This window comes from Rhinolophus hipposideros (assembly GCF_964194185.1).
Source record: "Rhinolophus hipposideros genome assembly, chromosome: 26".
In the NCBI taxonomy this organism is placed as follows: Eukaryota; Metazoa; Chordata; class Mammalia; order Chiroptera; family Rhinolophidae; genus Rhinolophus; species Rhinolophus hipposideros.
This window is the reverse complement of record NC_138072.1, coordinates 16,317,833-16,335,352: the sequence shown is the minus strand read 5'-3', so window position 1 is coordinate 16,335,352 and position 17,520 is coordinate 16,317,833. Positions and strand designations below refer to the sequence as shown.

At 39.6% G+C, this 17,520-nt stretch overlaps 1 protein-coding gene across 3 annotated transcripts in view; it reads left to right on the top strand.

The window, feature by feature from the left end:
- The first annotated feature begins 5,194 nt into the window (after nt 1–5,194).
- DRC8 (dynein regulatory complex subunit 8) overlaps nt 5,195–17,520 on the top strand; it is a 43,471-nt gene continuing 31,145 nt past the window's right edge. The window contains exons 1-2 of one of the 3 annotated variants that reach the window (XM_081038932.1): nt 5,195–5,306; nt 5,577–5,709. The gene's annotated coding sequence lies outside the window, so the exon portion shown is untranslated. Of the gene's footprint in view, nt 5,307–5,458; nt 5,710–17,520 lie in introns of those variants that run through there. The other 2 variants (XM_081038934.1, XM_081038935.1) reach the window with 2 other exon arrangements.

The window sequence follows — 17,520 nt, the reverse complement described above, 5'->3', positions numbered from 1 at the left end:
GAGCTAGAGTGGCCCCCTTCAGAGTCTCCCTCCTCAGCCCTCTGAATGGACAAGGCCTCCTTTGAGAGACAGGAGAGCAGGCCGAAGCCTTGGGTCTTGATACAAGAAGAAAATGAAAAATGCAGAATAAGATTCTGAGGCAGAATCTCAGGAGAGATTTCGGGGCTCAGCAGGAGAAAAGCCACATTTCCTCACGTAGAAGCACTTTGGGAATGTTAACTCTTGGTTTCTTCATCTTTAATATGGGCATCGTATTAGTATCCTGCTTATAGGCTTATTTTGATGATTAAGTAAGGTAGTTCGTGTAAAATGCTTAGCATAGTCCTAGAAAATAGTAAATGCTCCGACTAGTATCACTATTAGTCCTAGAGCCGTAAGAGAGTCACATAGCCATAGGCCAAATAAATTAAATCAGGCCAGAAGGCAAGCGAGAAGTATAGGTTGCCTCTATATCCCAAATGGTCAATCTCCTTATCTCCATGTAACCTCCATGTAAACTAAGATAGGGAAACTGAGGTTACAGAGAAGAAATAACATATCCAAAGTCATATAGCTAATGAGCAAAGGACTGAGGTTGACTTCTGGGTCCCTTTATCTCCTAAGAATATTTGCTTGATTCTTCTACACAGTATTATCTCCTAACATAAACGTTAACATAAATGAAACTTAATTTCAAAAATTTCTTTTTGAAGCAGGGACTGAAAAATCATCCCAAAGCCAATTACCAGCATAATTCTACACTTTTTCTCTATTTTCCCACGTAAACAGGAAGAGGTGATGTGAGCAGCCATAAACATTTATTGACTCTCTGGGTCAGCTCCCACCCTTTACCTTTCGAGTCTTATCGTCAATGAATAAAGAGCAGAGACTCACCAAAAGTTGCTTAGCAATGAGTGTCCCTGCAAAGTGCTTCTTAGGACAGGAAATGTTTAAGTAATGAATTAAACAGTGGCTTGCTGTGGCGATGTGTGTTTTTAAAGGAATCAGAAAGAAACGTGTGTTTTTGACAGAAATAGGGCCCAGAGTGTGATTTTTCCAAATGTTTTCAAGAGTTGTGGATTCATGTAAGATTTACTTGTAAGCTTCCCCCAGTGCTGCAGTTCCAGCTTCCTGCTCTGGGTCTCCCCGAAAAGCCTGAAGGAGCCGTGGCCCTGAAAATGCTCTTGTCCAGGGCCAAGAATTTAACACAACCCCCTCAACCCCATTGAGGCCTGAAATCTCCATGTGCAGGAAAGTGAGAAGGCAAAAGAAGGTAAGCAGACCACTGGATCATGGTGGACAAGTGAGTTTCACCTCCTCTCCTGCCATCCAGACACAAGGCCTTTAACTCTGTCTGGTCATACAAGGACAAAGGGCATGCCATCATCTGGTTCCCTTCAAGTCCCTAAGAATCTCTGCCAGTTGTTTTAGTTGATGTTTTGAAGCAGTAAAAAAAAAAAATAAAAAAAAAAATAGTAGGGGCGGAAGTTGACTAATTCTGCCCAGAATTTTTGTCCTTAACATTTTTCTTAAAATACTGTGTTTACGAAATAGGATAGAACAATGTTATCTTGTATCTATAAAGAAGCAGTATGGCAGTAAACGGGGATACTAGTATCAGCCTTATAAGGATTAAAAGAGATAATGTATACAAAGTACTCTTCTGAGTTATTTTTATTATAACTGTGATGAAACCCAACTGTTATTCTGTTGTATTCTGATAAGGTTTTCCTTTTGAGATCATAGGGTAAGGCTACTGGCACTCCGGGTAGGTGTAGAGTTTTCCTTGAGGGGCTGGGCATTCTTAATGTGAATTATCCAGGGAAGGGACGTATCCTCAGTTAGGAAACGGGAATCAGACCAGAGCGGCAATTCCCTCCCTCTTATTTTGCTGGGCCTAGAGCTCAAGGATTCTAGATATGCTTAAGGTCACTCCTGCTTGGTAAGGTTTAAAAATGGCTAGATAGAAACCAGGAAGGGGCCACACACTGAAGATGGTGACCTCTATCATGTAAACTAGATCTTGTCACGAAGGCAGCAGACTCCAGAAGTGAAGACCGTGAGGCCTGGAGTCAACCACCTCCCATTGTGTAGCTGAAGCATTGGAAAAGCAAATTCTCCAAGTGGAATCTGAATCTCAGAAAAGAAGTTGGGCTTTGACATTTAAGGGCTCGTTCCTACGTGGAAGTGGGGTTTATTTCATTTAACGAGAGCAGATTTCCTTGCAGGTTCTTTTCAAAACTTCCAGTTACATCTATTGAGTCTCTTGAAAACATTAAGATAGGTAGTTTGGACATTGCTGTGACTCTTTCTGAGTTAACTAAGTTTTAGTTAGAGATTATATGACCTGCCTAGGGTCAGGAGGTCAGTTCTGGCAATGACTGAGGAAAATCCAGTTTTTGTTTTTTCAGCTTATTCCTTCCTAGTCCAAGGATATTTCAGTTATTTCCATATGAGGAAAGTAAATATGAAGATTTTTTTGACTATCATTTTGCATTATTCACACCATTACCCTTTCCACTTTACCCATATCTTAGGTAACTGAATCAATTGTATTCAGAAGAAACAGAAGTTCTGTATCCCTCATGGGAACGAACTAACACCTATAGGAAAAGATTTAACTCACAATACATTCAAACATGCAAAAGGACAGAACTTTTTCATAGCCATCTGTTCCCATTGAATAATTGATCAAGTAAGTGTCATAGTCTAAAACTATGCTCTTGCTTTTCTCATTTAGTCCTAAGGTTATATATCCATGAATGGGATCAAAAATAATTTTTCCAATTCTGTATTTCTGACAAAATCACGGAGATTCTTAAGTGAAAGAATGCCTTAGCAGCATACATTTACAGTTACTCAATCTATAGTTCAGAAACGAATTACATTCTAAGAAAAAGAAATGGTTGTAGTTTGTCATTGTCCTAAGTGACAATAAGCTAATTATATTTCAAAAAAGTTAAAATTGGAGGTCAGGTTTCCACAACCAAAGAAAAGTGGAAAGTTGAGTCAAATAATAGCATAATGCAGATAATTACTCATTAGTATTGTGGGCCTTTATTTTGTTATTCGGCTATTTTTTCACATTGTGGAAAGTTTTCCAGAATAATTACATACTTTTATGTCAAATTAATCGATTGAAAAGTATATATTGAGTTTCTAATATGTGCCCCAATTTAGGCTAGGGTCTGTGGGTATATAAAAGGTGATTAGACTCTTGTCTTTAAACCTAATTGGGGGGAGGGGTTAATTAACATCTATTAATTTTTTTTTTTTACTCATTCAAACTTAGAGAAACAGTATTGTATTAAATATGCTGTTGGAATTCAGAGAAGTAGAGATTAATGTGGTTTGGAATAATCTAAATAATAAGCTGTGCTTCTCAATCATCGACAAGACTAACTCCTGTTTTAATTTTTAAAATACATATTATTTCAGACAAAAAAGTTGAAAAATTGTTCTAGGCATTGGGGATATATGGACAAATAAAGCGTTTCCTATCCTCAAGAGCTTAGTTTGGTAGAAGAAAACAAGCAAATAAACTGTTAAAAGAAGAATCAACGGGCCAAAATGGAGTCACTTTTGCTAAGCCATGTTGCTGAAACTTAATAACTAACTTAACTGCATTTTGAGTCTTTCCCAGGTGTGAAATTTTAAAACAGTCTGGAATTTCCTGACCAACACTAGTTAGGTAATCTGCGTGATTAGACTCCCTGCCTTCCTCTAAGAGATGATGTCCTTGCCTGAAATAACCTACTATTAACTTCCTCGTGCCAGCTTCTTTCTGCCCATAAAACCTTCCATTTTGTACAATTCATTGGAGTTCCCTTCTTGTTGCTACAGGGGTTGCTGCCCAATTCATGAATCGCTTAATACAGTCAATTAGACCTTCAAATTTACTTGGTTGAATTTTGTATTTTAGCAAAACAAAATCATCGCAAATCAATGAGATGCTCTATGAGTACAGGACGACAGAGGTTGACAGGAAAAGTTTCCAAGGAGGTCAGTGACAACCAGGAGGGAACAAATGTGTCTGTGCGAGGGTGAATGTTGGGGTAGGGAGAGTGAAGAGAAAGGCATTCCAGAAAAAGAGAAATGCAAAGCAGCAGACGAGAAAAGGTACAGGAAGTAGGTAGGTAATAAACCTGAGACCAAAGTTGAAGTTTTCTACGTTTATGTCAAAGCCCTTCATTATCTATATGGCCAGTGGGCCTCTTTAAACAAATAACTAGACCATAATGACTATGACATTTAAATATGATTACTTTCCATATTTTTGGGTGTGAAGAATTTACGGTACACAAGTGTATTCATTTTTATAAATATCTATCTTTGAATATGAGCCATTTTGTGATGCCATTGTTTACATTCAGTTTCAAAGAGAATGCTGATCACAGCACCACATGAATATCTTCTATAGAAAAAGTACTTTAATAAAGAATAGTAGTTTGCTTTAGGGTTTACTGAGAAATTATAGGACCAGAATTAATCAAAAGCATAAAAACAGTAAAATCATAGAATACTAATACCTTGTATTTTGAAGGCCTCTTAAAATTTAGTTAGCAGCTTATAAACTGTTTTTACATAACATCAAGTCATTTACATTAGTACACACATGCACTTAAAAAAATCATCTAAGATTAGTTTTAAAAACATATTCGTTTGACCCTCATTATTAGGCATATTATTCAAAAATCATCTTAAAAAGAAAATATTCTTTTTTTTTTTTTTTTTTTGAAAATATTCTTGTATAGTGAACTTATCGTTAACATTTTAGAGACCAAAATTTAACATCATGTTCCAGCTGCAAGTTTCAGAACAGCGGGCTGATAGTAACTTGAACTAGAGGTCATGTCCAATTTCACAACTAAGAACAACCTAACCTACGTAGCAAGAAGCACAACTCGGGCACGTTTTTGTCGCTAGGAGAACCTATTCTGTATCAGAAATTGCAGCCTTGACGACGCAACGCTTGCGCCTATTTTGCACACGTGTTTCTCCAGCGATTTCTTTCTTCTAGTAATAGCAGCCTGATGGCTGATTTCCTCGTGCACCCGGCCGAGTGGTGCGTTTAGCTCCAGCTCCCACAGGCGGTGCAGTCGCCGTCCCTGGGAGCCGGCGGCCAGCCCCGGAGCGGAGCAAACGCGGACGGGGCGGGTCGGCCTCTCCGCCGCAGCCGGCGCTTCCCAGCGCGCGCGGGCTGTGCGTGGGGGCGGGGGGGGGAGGCGGGATTGCGGGGGGGCTGTCACCCCTTCGGGAGCCGGGCGCTTCACCCAGCTCTCCAGCTGCGTTTTAAACTCTGCAGTTAAAAAAAAAAAAAAAATCGGGTAACGGCACGTCGTCCCAGCAGGAGGGGTGGGCGACAGCTGTGCGTCTGATGTCCCCGAATGGGTCAAAAATAAAGGCTTTCGGAACTTTATTAAATAACTCCTCTACGTCAGAGACAGCAGGGCTGAGGCTCGGCTCCTGCAGGGAAAGTGCTCCAGCCGGGGGGGCGGCGGGACCGGGCTCGGGGTCTCGCGGGCGGGAAGTGGGGGAGGGCGTGCTCGGAGCCGCCCCTTCCCCCGACGACGGGTCTCCTCCCCTCCGGGTTCCAGGAGCGGTCCTCCAGGCCCGACGCGCCGCGGGGGCTGGAGGGGCGAGGACGCCGCGCCCTGGGTTCACCACCGTCATCTCTCGGGCAACGGGCTCCGCACAAGATGGCGGACGATAAAGAAAGGGAGCACTTAGGTAAGAGGCTGCCCTCGCCGCCCGCGGCGACCCGGGCCGCGCTGGGAAGCGCCGGGTGGGGCCGGGCCACCCTCCATCTGGAACTCCCACCGCAGGGCGCGGTGCCTGAGCAGGGGGCCACTCTCCCCGGCCCCAGCTGCCTTCTCGGCCCCGCCCCACGCCCGGGCCCCGCCCCACGCCCGGGCCCCGCCCCACGCCCGGGCCCCGCCCCCTCTGTCTCCTTCCCGCCCCGCCCGCCCAGTTCCTCCCGCCCCCCTTCTTCGTCCCTCCCTCGGGGGACCGAGCCTCGGTTCCAGCCTGGGTTGCGGCCGAGGCCCTGGCAGGGCAGGGCGATAATGGCGTCCTTGTTCCCGGTCGCGGGGACCCCGCCTCCAAACCGTCGCCCCGGCTCCCCGGGCCGCAGGCGCCACGCCGGCAGCTTCCGGAGCTGTGGTCCCCGGGCCGGCCTGGGTGAGGACCGGCCTGGCCGCGGGGTCCTCTCTCCGGCCGCGCCGCAGCCCCTCCCCCCCCAGCAGTTTGGCTCCCGCGGCCACCATTTTGCCTCCTCACTGGGGACAGGGCAGGACGGCCTCGGGGTCACAGTTGTCCCCTCCGCGCCTCGAGGCTCCGAAATGCCCGCTCTGCCTGGCGCTGCGCCACCCGTCTGGGGTTTTGTTTTAAAACACAAAACACGACGTTAATAAAGACGCAAGCGCACTCGTGAGCGGGAACGCGCACTCGCTCCCGGGCGCCCGGCGGCCTCTCCCGCGGGCCCGCGGCCGCGTCTGCCCCCAACCCGGTCACGGGCGCGGCCCGAGGCGGAGGGACTGGGCTCCCAGGCGCCTGGTCACTAAGGCGGAAGGACCGATGAGGTGTTTTGTGCGGAGAAGCCGATCATCCACGTTTATTTGCAAGACCTTTGTTTTCACTGAGCAGTAGAATCCAACACTGGGTTACCATCCTCTGTTCCTCGAAAATGTTTACGTTTGGGAATTGGCAGACTCCTCGCGAATCCAACATCAACAACGCCGTAACTGTAGAGGGGAACATCTTAGAAAGGAAAGTAATATTCCACCTCTGTTTCCTTTTTTGAGACATCTAAGCACACCCTACCAACGTGCCATTTTTCTCAGCAGGGAACAAAGTGTTTCAGGTTGACAAACTAATATTTACAAGCGAAGAAGCCAGTTCTGAGATAGTCGGTTGTCATGGTGATCACAGAACAATCAGCGGGGAGGCCCCAAAACTGCGAAGACCTACCTATAGATAAGAGTCATATGATTTCATTTTTTCGTGGTACCCTTAGTCGGAAAGGACAGAATTATTTTATATAGATGTCAACTTTCCTAAGATGTCCTTATAATTTATCATCCTGCATTAAGGCACATTCTAATAACAACATTGTTATTTTTACGGTTAATTTTAAAACTTAGAAAACCAAATGACTTAGTTATTTTAATTAAATTCTTACAAAAATGTAACAATCATTAGGAGATAAATTAACAAGTTAATTGTGGATATTTGTGTTTTAGCAAAAAGATTTGATTAGGTCAGCATGAGAAACAAAGCACTGGATTATGTTGCAAATACAATTTTTTTCTTAAAAAAATAGAGTGAGAGCTTTTCTTTTTCATTTTTCAAAAATATTTTTTGAAATAAATTATTTAAAATAAATTCAGAGGGAGAAATAATCTGTCTATAAGTATAGAAATAATGACTTAAAAGCTGTATGTCATTCATTCAGTTGGCATATTTAATGCCTATCGTATGGAAGGCATTCTGATTAGGTTAGAACTTTGGAGGATATAAAGATGACAAACCCATCATCTTTTCTCCCTAGAAAGGTAAAATCTGTAGGGAAGATAAGATATCCACAAATGGGAAGAAACAGTTAATGGCACTGAGAAGCCAGTATGCCAGATACTGTCCCAGGTGTGTTATAGCTCCTGCTCTGTGGACAGCAGCCTGGGCATCCCTGGGAGCTTATTAGAAAAGAAAAATGTCAGTTCTTGCTCCTGACCTATGAATCAGTCTTCATTTTAACAGATTTGGTGATTCATATGCACATTAAAGTTTGAGAAGCACTGTTGTATGGTATATCGCATTTATTCTTAACAATTTTTTGAGTTAACTATAATTACATTTTGAAAGGCATGATGAAATAAAGGCACATGTTGTCTGAGGATAATCTTTGTATTGACATTACACTCCTATATTTGATTCTCAGCTTTGAAGATTAGAAATTACATCTAGCCAATTAATCAGAATTGATCAGGCTTTGGGGATTCACTCAAGCTAACTAAACTCATGAAGAGTGATGTGCAAACCTGAATAATGATTCATTAACTTAAATAGTGTATGTTGACATGTTGACCAGAAAGCTGATCTCTGCAATGTAAATATATAGTTTCATGGGTATTAAGGTTTTGAGGTGGGTGAATTTATATTTTATAAAGTGCTTGATGAGCATGGATTCACACAAAAGAAAGGATAATTTTGGAGGATATATCTTTTACTCTATAAGGTCCAAGAGGGCGGGGACCATATATTCATTGTCTTGTACAGTGCTCAGCTCATGGTAGGAACTCAATATTTGTTGAATTTAGATCATTTGAATTAATTAAAGATGTTTATGTTTTAACCAAAGCATTGCTTGCTGTTTCCCCAAAATTTATTTTCTACCTAAAAGTAGATAAAACTGTTGCTAGGTTTTTTTTTTCCTCTTCGTTATAGGTAGGCTTATTTCATCTGGCTCAACAATTTTTGAAAGCCAAAGTATTCACTAGCCTGTCTTTAGAAAACAACCACCACAAAATTATCTTTGTAGAACTATGCATATGTTTTAACTAGTTCATCTTTAATCTTGAGATATTTTTTTTAGTTGTTAAGGAGAACTAAGTTTCTGAGGAGCCATCATATCCAGCTCTTCAACATTTAGGGATTAATCTTGATATAAGTATTGAGAATGTTGGTTAAAAAAAGTTAACTAAATCTATGATGGGCGACTATGTTCTATTTATAAAAATTTTCTGTAAGATTATGTACATTTGAAGTCTATGCTTATTTGTAGCTTTTTTGTACTTTAATATAGTATAATTTATTTTTTCCTACATTAAGAAATCTTTGTTTAAATGGAGAATCAATGCAATAGTTGATTCTTTGGATCTTTAAATCTTATTTTATTGTGTCTGTCTCCTAGAGAATTTTATATAGGACTGGAAGTATCTTCTGTTTGTAATTAGAATCATGCCTAGAACACAAACTGCTTAGGAATAAAATTCTAAATAAATATAAGCCCATAGAAGAGGGAGCCAAAAAGTAGCAAACCAAGTGGATCTGTAAAACCCTGGACAGGATTGGAGGCAGCAGGCATCTCTGAAGGCATGTGTGTGGAGTGAGGGTAAATATAGGAAGTTTGGATGAACATCATAAACCAGGTGGTTGAATCTTCCATTCCTTGGAGTAAGCAGGTGATCACTTCCCTTCTAGAAGACTGGAAGTTTACTCTCTGATGACCTTAAATCAGAGACTTAAGAATTTAGGGATGCCTGGTACAGTGGATAGTAGAGGGTGATGTGCCCTAATTATTATCATTACCAGACTTATTGAGGTGATTATAAGTTATATAAATGTCTAATCACTATAATGTGCACCTGAAACTAACATAATATTGTATGTCAAGTGTAAATGAAAAATTTTAAAAAATAATTTTGTAATTTTATGAAATAATTCTAATTTTGTGAAATAATTTCAAATTTACAGAAAAATTGTAATAGTAGAGAATTCCCACATTCTCTTTACCCCGATTCACTAATTTCAACATTTTGCCACATTTTTATCATTCTCTCTCTCATATATGTAATATAATACATATTGTAATGTAACATGTAAGATAACATGATATGTGTATATTTTTTTACTTGAAACATTTGAGTGTATGTCACATATAATCATGCCACTTTATCCGTGAATACTTTGGTGTGGATGTCCTAGGAACAAAGATAGTCTCTTATGCAAAATCTCTCTGAAGTTCAACATAGAGACAATCTTTTAATCTAATTCTACAGCCCGTATTCTAATTTTGTCAGTTGTCCCAGTTGTCAGCAGTGCCCGTTATAGCATGTCCCCCTCTAGTACAGGTGTCAGTCCAGGATTACATATTGCATTTAGTGGTCGTGTCTCTTTAGTGTCCTTTAATTTAGAGCAGCACCTTAGTGTGTCTTTGTCTAACCAGAGCTGACAAGGATGTTTAGTTTCCCCAGGTTTTTTCTGATCACGTGTCTGACACCACTCTCCATGCTTTTTACACTTCATCCTAACGAACAATTTATTTGTTTCCATAATGAAAGTGATGGCCTGTGCACTTCTTGTTTCCTCATCACAGGGTTCATTGAATAGATTGCATTGCTTAGTGGTTAAGAACATGAAAGCTATAGTAAATTCTTATGGATTCAAATTCCAGCTCTGCCACTTAAGAGCTGGGTAACTGTAGGCTAGGTACCGAACTGTTGTAACTTCTTCACATGTCAGATGAGTGCAGTGGAACCCACCTCATAAGGTGGTAAAGCGTGGGGCGGAGCTTCCCTTGTAGTGAGAGCTCTATAAATGTTATCAGTCATAACTTCCTGTGCCAGACTGTGCTAGACCTGGGGAAAAAAACCAGATTTGGGGCTTGTCATCTTAGAGATTATATTACTGTAGAGGAGAGAACCATAATTACATAATTATTTAGGTACATTTGGGGTAAGTAGTTAAAAAAATTTCAGGGTTCCAGGAGAGGGACACCTGATGTAGTTTTTTCTTTAGGGGATTTGTGTGTGGCATTCTCTCTGCTGAAAACCTACCTAGTTTTCAGCAAAAGGAAGTGCAAATTCAGAAGCGATAAAGGAGCATGGCTTATTAGAGGAACTGAATGAGGGCCAGTGTAGCTGGAACGGAGAGGTGAGGTGTGAAATGTGGTTTGTAAAGTAGGCAGAGGCCGGGTCTATTTTTTTGACTAGGCCGGGAGGCTGACCTCTATTCCAGAGCAAGAGGAAGCCATCGAAGAAGCTCTTTAATGAGGGAGCTGATACAGTTCAGTTTCTGTTTTCAGAAGCTCCCTTGCCACACTGTGGTGGATTGAAGCAGGCCGAGAACAGATGATGATGGTGCTTCCTTGTACTAGAGGAAATGCCCCGGAAGGTTTTGGTCTAGAGATTCTAAATTTCTTTGTGACTGGAGATTGGGATTTGGAAGAGAGGGTTAGGCATGAATTAACATCTCTGTATTTCAACTTCTGACTTCTTCCTTCTGGTCTCTACCTAAGTCCCACCCTCAAGACTCAGGTAGGTGCCACTTTGTGTTAACATACCTCCTGAGTTTTAGCACATCTGCTCTTATGGTTTGCTGTAGCTAATTTCTTTTCCTTTTAAATCGGAACGTATTTGTAGTAGATCAATAAACATTTGATAACATGGAGCTAAATAGATGATGAGTGGATACGGTATTTCATTTTTAAACCAGATGTTTTGATGGTGTATTGTCTTCGGTTCAAATCGTTTATAAAATAAGAATTCATTAAGAACTACTTTCTCCTTCTCCTCCCAAAAAAAGACCAGAGTTGGGTTCTTGACTCTTTTTTAACAGCATATTTGGAATAAGTATTGGCATTACTTGGGTCAAACAGAATAATAACATTATTTGTACTTAACAGTTAATTAACCTTAAGGGTATTTCTTTAACTTCTTTGCTGTATGTTTTGAGCAGTTCTCATGGTAAGGATTCCCCTTGGGACTTATTATTTTATCTTCATTTTTGTAGGTGTGGTTTTGAGCAGCTAGTTAAATATTTAAATATGTACACAGACAACATAGTTTTAGAAAAAACTCAGATGCACTATTTGTTTAAAAACCTCTCCATAACCTTAGATGATTTGACTTTTATTTTGGTTATGACAACGCCTTCTGTATTTATTATCATTAGTTTCTTCTTTTGAAATTAAGTATAACTTTTTTTTTCTTTCAATGGTTTGATTTTAACTTGGTGCAATAGCTAATTTTTAGCTTTAGCATTTCCATTGCTGAAAAACAAATATAATGTCAAATTGTTAGCTTTGTTAGTGCATAATATGGAATTAAAGAGAAAAAGAAATTACTACATAATGATATAACTTGCCTCTAACTGACATTTCACCAACTAAAAAGGTATTTTATATTATATTGATATGTTAATTTAATTATTTTACAATGAAGTCTGCTGTATGTTTTTGTGACCAAATAGAGTAGGAACAACTGAAAAAATGTAAAGAATATATTTTTAGAGGAGTATGAAATAAAAACTTTTACTTAATATTTTAAGAAAGATTATTTATGTATCTAACCTGATACAAGATATTAGTGAAATATCAATAGATTCCCGTAAGGTTTGTGATGTCATGAAAACTAATGCTAATAATCCCGAATGTGAAATTAGACTTTTGCCCATTTTTCCTTTCTCTGTAAGTTTCATGTGAATGAATAATAAAAAAAGTTAATGTCTCTCAATGAAATCTATATAACTTACTTTGCTGAGATACTAAGCAATTTGCCCAAATTAGAAAAAATTAATAATGGTAATGGGTAACTTTCATTGAACATTACTATAGTTCAGGTAGTACCTTTCAAAACAACCTTGTGGGATAGATATTCTTGATATTGTCCTTTTTATTCTTGTTGAAGAAAATATATTGTCCTTTTATTAGCTCTGTAACCTTTTGCAGTTAAGTAACTTGTCCGATAGCTTACAGAGTTAATAAGTGGTGGGGCTGATCTTTCCATCCCGTCTTGGCTCTAATCTGTGATCTTAACGGATACACTGTGCTGCAACCTAGACAGGGTGGCAACATTTGTTCCAAGTAAGATTTTAATAAAGTCATTTTGAAATTAACTAAAGCCCATACTTTATTCAGATTTCCTTAATTTTTATCTAATGTTCTTTTTCTGTTCCAGGACCCCATCTAGGATGCCAAATTACATTTAGTTGTTATATCTCCTTTGGCTCCTCGTGGCTGTGACAGTTTCTCAGACTTTCCTTGTTCTTGATGACCACTTTGACAGTTTTGAGGATTACTGGTCAGCTATTTTGTAGAATCCCCTCTGCTGGAATTTCTATGATGTTTTTCTCATGATTAAACTGGGGTGATGGGATTTTGGGAGGAAGACCACAGAGGTAAAGTACCATTTTTTCTCACATCATATCAAGGGTACATACTCTCAATAAAATTTATATCACTGTTGATATTTACCTGGATCGCATGGCTGGTAGGGTTTGTCAGGTATCTCCACTGTGCAGTTATTCTTTCTTCCCTTTCCATCTGTACTCTTTGGAAGGAAGTCACTGCACAACACATAAGGGGTGGGGAGTTACTCTGTGCCTCCTTGAGGGCAGAGAATCTATATAAATTATTTGGAATTCTTCTGCACACGTTTGTTTCTTCTCCCCTATTTATTTGTTTACTCATTTATTTATGTGAATATGGACTCATCGTTATTTATTTTATACTTTGGGTTACAATCCAGTGCTATATTTATTTTGTTGCTCAACTTGTTCCAGCTTTAGCCTTTGGGAGCTTTCAGTTGTTTCTTGTGTCCCTTTGACATAGCCCCATAATGTGAAGGTTTCTTGTTTTTGTTTTTTTGCTTTCTGCTTTGTTTTCTAAAGCACTCCCTTACTTTCTGGCAGTAAAATACTCTGGGCTCATCCTTTATATTTCTTGCCCCAGTCATAGAATCAGACATTTCTCCAAAGAGCCTTAGTTCCTTTTACTGGAGAATGGTATTAGAAACCAAGATCTGGGTGCAAAGGGTGCTCACTGCTACTGGGGTGTTATTGTTTCTCAGTGCTCCCAGCTTACGGAACAAAGAGGTATATGTGTCACACTAACTTGTGTATATAAATACAGAGATTTATTTATGTAACCATCAATATCTGTATATGAAACGGAACATGAGTTCATATTGATATTTCCAACTCTAATCCATTATTACATGGATCATTCTAAGCTACTATTGCTTGTAAGTAAATTTCTACTCTTAACAATGACACACTTGGCTCCCGCCACACACTCTCCATGTGCTTTATTGTTCAATTCCAGTATACATGTATAGCAGTGCCAAAAGTGTTCACTCATGGGAAACAACAAGTTGTATGGGAAACAACTTTATCAACTGGAGCACAGTGCTTACGTGCATTCCTTTTGCCTTTAGTTTTACAGATCCTGTTCATTTTCGAAGTTACTTAGGGCAGCATTTTTCCTTCCCCAGTTTCTTCGGTGAGATTATTTTATACATTTGTAATGCACTTAGTTTCTTTTGTCACAGTCTGCATCCCATCTTGGGTTTGCCTCACCCTCCTAGATGATTTTCTTTTTATATACTGTGTTTCCCCGAAAATGAGCCCTAGCCAGACCATCAGCTCTAATGCGTCTTTTGGAGTAAAAATTAATATAAGACCCAGTTTTATTTTAATATAATATAAGACTGGGTATAATATAATATAATATAATATAATAAAATATAATATAACATAATATTGGTGGTATATTCATTTTTGCTCCAAAACACGCATTAGAGCTGATGGTCCGGCTAGGTTTTATTTTCGGGGAAACACGGTATTTGGGTTCACTCTTTGTCTATAAAAAGTTTTGAAAAATGCAGTGTCATGTATCTATTGTTATTGAATCATCAGAATAGTTTCACTATCCTAAAAAATTTCATCACGTATTTAACCATCTCCCCTGCCCTTCAAGCCCCTGACAACTACTGATCTTTTTCCTGCCTCTATAGTTTAATTTTCCAGAATGTCACATTATTGGAATCGTACAGTATGTAGCCTTTTCAGAATGGCTTCTTGGCAGCATACAGTGTCCCTACATGTCTTTCATGGCTTGATAACTCATGTCTCTTTTATCACAGAATAATATTCCAATGTATGTATGTGCCACAGTTTATCCATTCACCTGTGGAAGGTCATCTCGGTTGCTTTCAATTTTTGGCAATTATGAGTGACGCTTCTATAAACAACATTCAAATGCAGGTTTTGTGAGGGCATGTTTTCAACAAATTTGGGTAAATATCAAGGAGTGAAATTGATGGATTATGTATGGCAAGATTATGTTTACTTATGCAAGAAACTGCCAAACTGTCTTTCAAAGTAGCTGTACCATTTTGCATTCCCATTAGTAATGAATGAGCGTTCCCGTTGCCCCATATTTTTGTCAGCATTGGTACTGACAGTTTTTTGAATTTTAGCCATTCTAATAGGTGAGTAGTGGTATCTCGTTGTTTTAATTTTCAATTCCCTAATGACATATGATCTTGAGCATCTTCTAATATGCTTATTTGCCATCTGCATATCTTCTTTGGTGAGGTATCTGTTCAGAACTTTTTTTACCCCCAGCTTCATTGAGGTACACTTGACACATACAATTATAAGTCATGTAAAGTATACATCGAGATGATTTGATATACATTACGAAAGGATTCCTCTCATCTAGTCAATGAATACATCCATCACCTCGCATATTTTTATATACAGATGCACCTTGACTTACGATGGGGTTACATCCAATAAATCCACTGTAAGTTGGAAATACCATAAGTTGAAAATACATTTAATACACCTAACCCGCTGAACATCATGCCTTAGCCTAGCCTACCTTAAAGATGCTCAGAACACTTAAATTAGCCCACAGTTGGGCAAAATAATCTAACACAAAGCCTATTTTATAATAACGTGTTAAATAGCTCATATAGTGCTGCGATAATGCAGCAATGAACTTATGGATGTACATATCCCTTTGAAGTAGTGTTGTGGGTTTCTTCAGATACATACCCACAAGTGGGATTGCTGGGTCCTTCTTTGTCTCTTGTTATAGCCTTTGTTTTAAAGTCTGTTTTGTTTGGTATAGGTGGTGCTACACCAGCTTTTTTCTTTTTACATTTCATTTCCACTTTTCTGAAATATCTTTATCCCTTTACTTTCAGTCCCTGTGTGTCTTTTCATCTGAAGTAAGTCTCATGTAGGCAGCATATGTGAGGGTCTTGTTTTCTTATCCATTCAGCCACTTTATGTCTTTTGCTTGGAGCATTTAATTCATTTGCATTTAAAGTAATTGTTGAAAGGTATGTAGTTATTGCCATTTTGTTACTCATATTTTGGATCTGTTTTTCTTCTTCTTAAGTCCATTTAACTTTTCTTGTAATACTGGTTTGCGGGTGATGAAGTTTAGCTTTTTCTGTCTGAGAAGCTCTTTATCTGGCCTTACATTCTAAATCATAGCTTTGCTGGGTAGAATAATCTTGATCGTAGGTCCTTGCTTTTCATTGCTTTGAATATTTCATGCCAATCCCTTCTGGCCTGCAAGGTTTCTGTTGAGAAATCAGCTGGAGCTTGTGGGAGCTCCTTTATATGTAACTAACTGCTTTTGTCTTGCTTTTTAAGATTCTTTGTCTTTAACCTTTGACATTTTAATTATGATGTGTCTTGATGTGGGCCTCTTTGGGTTCATCTTGTTTGGGACTCTGCACTACCTCTGCTTGTGTGCGGCACTCCAAGGCCAGAGCTGCTGCTTTGGGGTCTGTGAACCTTTGAGAGATTTTAGGAAAGTCTGTAGCTTGAGCTAAGACAGGCCATTTGTATGGAAGAGCCATTGGAAGCTGCTTGGTGTGCCCACAAGTTGGGTGGGTGGGATCTCAGGGAATCACCAGGGCTGAGTGACCGGTATTAGCCAGATTGATGGAGACTCAGATATGGGGGTTGCCTGCATTTGCGCGCTTGGAGCAGGGAGGGCTGAACAAAGGAATAATAACTGCTGCCAGCACTTTTGTCTTGGAGAAAGCTGCCCCTCCATCCCTCAACATGAAGCCAGACAATTCATTTCCTCCCCATATGTCCCTGGAGCCTTTTGAGCTGCTGTCCCAGTGCTGGAGTCCAGAGCAGGTGAATCTGTCAGTGAGGAAGTCAGTGTGGGGGCCCTATAAGAGGAATGCCTGGGACCATAGGCACTCTCCATCTCATTCAGCCACAATCTTTGCTGGTTTTCACAGCCAGGTCTTGGAAGCCTGATGTGCTTCTGGGACCCCTTGCTCCTCAGGGGGGACCTCTGCAGCTGAGCTAGCCCTCCCAATTTTTAACTGCCACTTATGGATATGGGCACCAACCTGTTCCGTATCTTTGTCCCTCCTGGCTTCCTGTGTATGTCTTTAGTTGTAGGATTTCTGATCAGTTAGACTTCAGGTGATTCTCAATGGTTGTTATGCAGTTTAGTTGTAATTTTAATGTTTTCATGAGAGGATGAATGCAGTGTTTACCTACTCTGCCATCTTGACAGGAAATCTATTTTCAATTTTTATATTAATGCTCTAAATTTCTAAAAAGTAACATAAATATCTTGACATTTATTTGCAACCAGTAAACAAGTATTCATAAGGAAACTGTTGTTTTTCTCTTTTTTCTTTTTTTTTTTTGACATTCAGTACTTTTCAAATCATTTCCTGTGACTTGACCCTTTTAAAAGACTTTCATAGTCTAGAAAGTAAAGAAAGTTGTTAAAATTGACTTCCTGGACTGATTAATTCAAGAAGAAATCAGTTGGTTTTTAAAGAAGTTCTTTTAAACTTTGTGATGCTATTTTTTAAACCACATGAAAAAAGAGAGATAGGAATAGCTGATAGGGAGCTGAAAACTAACAGTAAGCTTTTTTCTAAACCATGAAGTGCAGTTGACAGACTTCTTTAATAGAGGTCTACGATTGCACTTTGTTTCTAAGCTCACAAATTTTTTCATCAAGGAAAACCTTCCCTTAAAATTTGTAAA